We start from the raw sequence: 7,007 nt of genomic DNA, 5'->3' as shown, positions 1-7,007 counted from the left end.
AGGAGCTAGAGAGAGAGAAGAGCTAGAGAGAGAGGAGCTAGAGAGAGGAGCTAGAGAGAGAGGAGCTAGAGAGAGGAACTAGAGAGAGGAGCTAGAGAGAGAGGAGCCAGAGAGAGGAGCCAGAGAGAGAGAGGAGCTAGAGAGGGGAGCTAGAGAGAGGAGCTAGAGAGAGGAGCTAGAGAGAGGAGTAAAATGATGTCCTGTGGTTGCAGGAGTTGTTCAGTCATGAGATGTAGCAGGGACCCAGGATGCGAAAGGGTGGGGATGGGAGTAAAAGGCGAGAGAGAAACCAAGGGAAATCAAGGGCGTGTTGCAAACCAGCTGATGTGGGGTGTTCTGTAACTGAAGGAGATACCGTTACCCTATTCTACTGATGAGGAAACAAAAGCTCAGAGAGGTCTAGTGACTTCCTGTGGTCACACAGCCAGTGAGGGAAGAAGTTGAGATTTGAAAAACGTGATGTTGGAAATAACAAGAAAAAGTGAAGACACCAAGAGGGATCAAAATCCAACATGAAGGAGGTGGTGAGGACCAGCTTTGTAATTGAGGAGGGTCTTGTGGCTCTCTCACTCTGATCCTGAGGGGCAGTGTTCAGATGGCCAAAGTTTAGAATTTAACTCTAAATTCTATCTATTCAAGCATAGAATGCATGTCTTAGTAAGAATGGCTTCAATTGGTATGCTAACTTTTTAGATCCTTTCATTTTATTCTGACAACAATCCTTGAGGGTAACCCAGCACCTATTTTAACCCTTTGCTTCAGAGTTCGAAGCTTTTATGAATTGATTTTATGGAAGAATTTTTATAAATATGTTTAAACTTTATGCCCTGGTTATCAAACAAGACCCAAGCCTAGTCAGGCCTCTTGAGCATGGAGAGAGATGAGCCTTCTCGGTGATCTGCGCCTTTAAGGAGGGCCCCGCTCTCCTGCCTGCATCGCTGTGCTGCATATAAATGCCCTCTGTGGCTTCAGCCTGCTTATTTCCATTCAAAGTGTACACTCTGCTTTTTCCCCAAAGTAAAAGCATTTCCAGGAGTGCCAAGCACATCTCTTTTTTGTAGACTTCCTCTTGGAGGAGTGAATACTGCTGATTTATAAATTACATGGAGGTGTGCAAAGGAGATCAAGGTTCAGTGGATGTGAGCCCACGTATGGCACCTCCCACAGGCCCAGGTGCTGCCCTTAATTCTCAACTCGTCGCTTCTGCCAACCTTGTCAGTTCTGGCCACTCAGGCAGCACTCTGATCAAAGCAAAAGTAGTTGTCTTCCTCTTAGAAATAAAGAAAAAGGGTTCTTCCTTTTGCAAGTTAACATACTTAAAGCATCACTTCCCTTGTTGAATTTTTCCTAATCCTTATTTGAAACAGGATTTCACTGGCGAAGAAATTGTCCACTGTTTTTTTGTGTATGTTTGTGTGTTTGTTTTTACTATCAGATGCAGAACTCTTTCTATTTGAATGAAATCTTAATAAGAGGACATGCCTTCGATGATGACATTCCCCTCCCATAATCTGATGCTAGAATGCAGTGGAATGCACATTGCTTCCCATCACAAATAGCCACTGAAAGAAGAAATTCTTGGCATTGTGGACTCACTACTTCCTGTGGATAATTACTAGAAATATACGCATGTGCATGCATGTGTGTATACTCATGTGTGCCTTTCCAACATGCTGGGTGAAACTTTTGGATCTTTGAATCATACTGACTATGTGGAATACAAACAGGACACCACACCCTTGTGGATCGTCACAGTCTCCCTTTTTCTCTTGTCTATGCTGGCTGGTTGTCTCGCTACTTAATGAATGAAAGAAGAGGGAAAAGGAAGGAAAGGGGATGAAGAGAAAGAAGAGAAGAGAGAGGCCAGGAAACTCTGACATACAGAGCCCCGTTCATTGGCTCACTCTCCAACCGCTGCTGTTATTCCTTCCTTCTGGGCTCATACCCTGGGTCTCTAGCCAACTGGTCCCAGGGACTTGACTGCCTTTTTGCCTGTCTGGTGCCTCGAAACAGAGAACTGCAGCCCAAGATCATTTTACCTCTGCAGTAGAATGTGAGAATTAAAACTGATCTCGGCGGGGCACAGTGGCTCACGCATGTAATTCCAGCACTTTGGGAGGCCGAGGTGGGCGGATCACCTGAGGTCAGGAGATTGAGACCATCCTGGCTAACACCGTGAAACCTGTTTCTACTAAACATACAAAAAATTAGCCGGGCGTGGTGGCATGTACCTGTAATCCCAGCTACTCAAGAGGCTGAAGCAGAATTCTTTGAACCTGAGAGGCGGAGGTTGTAGTGAGCTGAGATCGTGCCGTTGCACTCCAGCTTGGACAACAAGAGCAAAACTCCATCTCAAAAAAAAAAAAAAAAAAATTTACTGATCTCAATTCAGGCAGGCTCTGTGGCTCACACCTGTAATCCCAGCACTTCAGGAGGCTGAGGAGGGAGGATCACTCAAGGCTAGAAGTTTGAGACCAGCCTAGGCAACAGAGCAAGACCCCATCTCTACAAACAATCAATAAAATAGAAGTGATCTCAATGCAATAGACATGAGGAACCACATGGTGAGACGGATCAAGTGATTTTTTTTCCATGGCCATGAGGACCAGGACAAAAAGGCTGTTCTTTGGACGTACTTATCCTGTGTGGTACCAGATTCAGGCTTCTTCTCTGCATCCCCCCTTAGCTCACCCTGGCCTCAGCAGCTTCATCCTGGCCTTGGGGACACCTGTCACACAGGGTGGGGACCAACACCACCATGTTTACGGACACAGCAGTGGTTTCCAACCATGGGTGATTTTGCCTCCTTGGGAGATGGTTGGCAATGTCTGGACATAATTTGGGTTGTCACCACTCGGGGGAAGGGGTGTGCCACTGGCATCTAGTGGGTAGCAGAAAAGCCACCTGCAACAGAGATTCATCCAGCCCCAAGTGCCAATAGTGCCGAGGTGGAGAAACCTTGACCTTCCCAACATCCCAAGCTTGTTTTGCCAAATCCAGAGTCAGATCTGGTCCAGGGTTGGTTTTGGAAGGTGCTTTTGACTATCTGTGGATGGTGAGAAGTTCTGAGACTGTGGGGACTGCCGGGCAGGGTGGTCGGAGAGTTAAAATATCTGGGCTGGAGAGTCCTGGCTCTGACCTTAACCATCTATGCACTCAAGAAGCCACTTTCTGTCTCAGGCCTCAGACTGCCCGCGAAGATATCTCCGCCCCAGTGTGATCGGGGTTGTGGAGACTTGAAGCTAGTCCTGTGCAGCCCACAGAAAATGTTTTGGAAATGTCTGAGCATCTTAGGAGGGCTCGGCCGAGGCTGACGCTTCGAGTACATGGCGGTTATCGGCTTTCACTCCACCTGGTCAGAGCCCAGCCCCTGTGTACAAGGACACCCTGACCCGGCTTCATTGGCCCCTTACCCACTCACTGCTCAACTCCCCTCTGGACAGGTGGGGTGAGGTCCCAACACTCCCCTGCATATAGCCTGTTCCGTTCCCATATCATTCTCTACTTGCAACCATTTGTTTTACCTCCCTGCTCTTTCCTCAACCCCCAACCTCTGTCTTCATAACCATTATGAACAATGTCTACGGTTCATCTACATCCCAGACCAGACGCTCCATGATGGCAGAGCCATGGGCCTATCTGGTCTCCTCCTAGTGTGGCAGCAAATCCTCACAACCATTATGAAACCTTTCTAGTGATTCTCTGAAAAGGATGGCTCTCCTGCCGCATGTCATCCCCAGGCTCTGACCTGAGCCACTCCCCAAGCATCTCATTCATGCCCTGTTGGTTCCCTGATACCCTCTGACTCAAATAACTCTTCTTGGAGGATCTTTGAAGTTTTTTGAGAATTGCTGTTCAGAATAAGTTATCTCTACTAGAAATGTCTTGAGGTCCGTGAATAGGCGTCTAGGATGCCTTACGCATAGGAGATGCTCGAAAAATATTTGCCACCTCGATTTGGTGATCAACAGGCCCGACGAATGTCATGGCATCGTATTTCTCTGTGTTATAATTGGCATATATCTCAGCTGTGCAGTGAGTTTTTAGTTTCCGTCATTACTGCAACACGGATCTGTGTCTTACTTTTTCTTATCACTGTTAGTTTCTTGCCATTTCACCAGAAACTTATAGCAGAGAGGAAAAAAGAAAACAAAACTCAGAGAAAGAAGGGATGAGATGGAATCCAACCAAAACCTCAGCGCTGCTGCTGACCCCAAATCGGAATTTAAAAAAAAAATTCTCTGGTCCAAAGCTTTTAGTTATTTTTTTTCTATGCCTCAGAAATACTAAGTTAGAAGTTAAGTGGTCAATGATTTGGCTCTTCTTTAGTATATTTTAAAATATATAGACATGGACACATTCTTTAGGAGCCTAAAGTCTTTTAACTCAAAGGAGAATTAATTTCAGTAAACTGCCATCAACGTGGTGGTTGTGAGTAACAGTCTGTTTGTGTGCAAAGCCGTACTTTTCCATCCAGTCTATTCTTTGAACTGATAAATCTCCCCGAGCAGAAACCACGGCCACAAAATGTCGCAAGCAGAGAGCACAACGCTGCAAGCACTTAGCAGCTCAAAGTTTTTATACCTCGGCTCTACAGTGGCAGCTGCATTTGCCAGCACTGTGTAGCAGCAAGATTTTCATTAATTGTGTGGGGCCCCAGGATGTGTTTTGGTTTTGCAAGCTGTTTTGCAGGCTCTGCCTTCCTGTTCCTCTGTCTCGGTGTGCTCTCTCACACACACAATGCGGGGGACAAGTGCACGTCTTTACAATTCAAAACCAGAAAAGACCAGAACATTTTTAATTAGTCTGAAAATAAAACAACAACAACAACAGCCAACAGCAGCTCTGAAAGATGTGTTCCTCTATCTCTTTCCTCTGGAAGGCTGCAATTTAATATGTTTATGGGGAGAAGTGATCCTTACAGTCCCAAGAAAAGTAAGGAGGAGTCCGGGGAGTCTCAACCCAATTATTTGGCAGTCCACTTTGCCCCTCCAATAAATGAAACTGCAAAGCTCTCTTTTACCGGATACCCAGGCACCGACAGCAAACTGCAGGACCACAGCTTCTCATCCATTCCCTGGGGGCATGATTTAAACCCAGAAACCTGTCGTCAGGAGGGAAGTGGAGAATGGCTCCAGGACTAGCTGAGAAGTGGTAGTGAAGGGTTTTTGTCTCCCTTTCAACCCTGTAAATCTAAGTGAACCCGATCTCTGAATGATTATTAAACACTTTGCATTCAATGGCTGAAGGATAGTCTATTCATTAAATCAGCGATTCTTAGCAGGGCTATTTCTGCTAGAAGGTATTGTTGGGTGCTGGGAAGGAGGTGTTCATAATGAGAAGGAAGTGGCCGTAGCAAGTTGGCAAAACTCCCAAGGAAGTTTAAAAAAAAAAAAAAAAAAAAAACTTCTGTCAGCATCATTGCCTGCAAAATGGATGCCATTCTTTTTGAGATTAAGGAATCCAGTGAACGAACATAAGTCCATCACATTTACTATGGAAAATAATTACTCAATTCGGCGAAAGGAAGCATAACATCTACCAAAGTTCTTGCCTTCCATTCCGAAGGGACATGGAGAGGGGACGAGGTTTCTTCCTCATCTCAGATGGATCCTCTGCAGAATTCATGCTAATAAAGGTTAACCTGTTTCTCTTTATCTCTGTCATGAGTTATTAATGTCTGGTATCAGTTATTTGCAAATTTTAAACTATTTTGCACAGCAGCGCCTAACACCGTGGTATCTCATCTAAAAGAGGATCTCTTGGTCTTCACAGCACACTTGGTGTAACTATGGAAGGTTTCATCGTGGTTATTTACACGATGTGTTTTCTTTCCATTTTTATGGTTTCTATTTTTCCTCCACTTCACTTGGAATAACATCGTCTCCTATCTATCTGGGGATAAAAGATGATTACCTTTTTGTTCAGAATCCACTAAACTAATACACTTCTTCTGTTTGTTGCTAAGCAACCGAGCTAGGTTACCCGGAAGAAGCGGACTCCACTGTCAGTTACTTGCTCCTTTCTGATAATTGACCATCAGAGTTTGCCTGGTAGGGGAAACAGCTCGTAGTCAAAAGACTTGAGAAATTTTTTAAAAAATTCAACCATCCAAAGGTTTGCCAAAGCATTCTATCCTAGATAAACAAATGATGGCAAACGCACCGAATAGGTTACTAATCGTTAATAAAAGGAACAGTACACCACACACAGGAATTGGGATGAAACTCAGATGCATTAGAAAGAATCCCGACACAAAAGAGTCCATCCTACGCATTCCAGCTTATGTCTGTGAAACTCTAGAAAAGGCACATCGAATCTAATGAAACAGAAAGTGAGCAAGGGCTGCCCAGGGCTGGAGATGGGCATCATTAGAGACAGGGTGAAAGGAACTTGCGAGGGTGGAAATGCACCATCATCTACACCTTTATTTTTATTTTATTTTTATGGATTTAGGGGTACAAATGCATTTTAGTCACATGGATAGATTGCATAGCGGTGAAGCCTGTGCTTTTAGGGTAACCATCACCTGAACGGTGTAAATTGTACCCAGTAGGTTATTTCTCATCCCTCACACCCCTCCCAACTTCCCACCTTTTGGAGTCTCCAATGTCTATTTTTCACTCTGTCTGTCCATGTGTACCTATTGTTTAATGAGAACATGCAGTACCTGACTTTCTGTTTCCGAGTTACTAAAAACATGGAACACATCACGAATATGCGTCATTCTCGCACGGTAGTCTTGCTAATCTTCCCTGTATCTCTACCATTTTAGTATATATGCTGCTGGAGGGAGCACCCCGTCATTTACATATTAATTGTGGCTGAGATTGCGCAGATACAAATCAAAATGCCATTTAAATGGATGCCTTTCATTGTACGTAAATTAACAAAGAAATGAAAGCTATTAGTGCACATCACCGTTTATTGAATTTTGACTTAGTTGTGTTATTTTTAGGGTTAGGAAGTCTTTTCCTATTGAGAGTCATTATTTTACAGGGAAAGGA

General features: G+C 44.5%; 1 non-coding gene across 1 annotated transcript; it reads right to left on the bottom strand.

Annotated features, from left to right (window-relative positions):
• Positions 1 to 6,694: 6,694 nt before the first annotated feature.
• LOC111554875 lies at positions 6,695 to 6,799 on the bottom strand. The gene has a single exon (XR_002735357.1). It is a non-coding gene; the product is annotated as a U6 spliceosomal RNA (small nuclear RNA).
• Between the last annotated feature and the right edge of the window lie 208 nt (positions 6,800 to 7,007).

The sequence above is a fragment of the Piliocolobus tephrosceles genome, chromosome 9 (assembly GCF_002776525.5).
Source record: "Piliocolobus tephrosceles isolate RC106 chromosome 9, ASM277652v3, whole genome shotgun sequence".
Taxonomy (NCBI): Eukaryota; Metazoa; Chordata; class Mammalia; order Primates; family Cercopithecidae; genus Piliocolobus; species Piliocolobus tephrosceles.
This window is presented reverse-complemented; position numbering and strand designations above follow the sequence as displayed.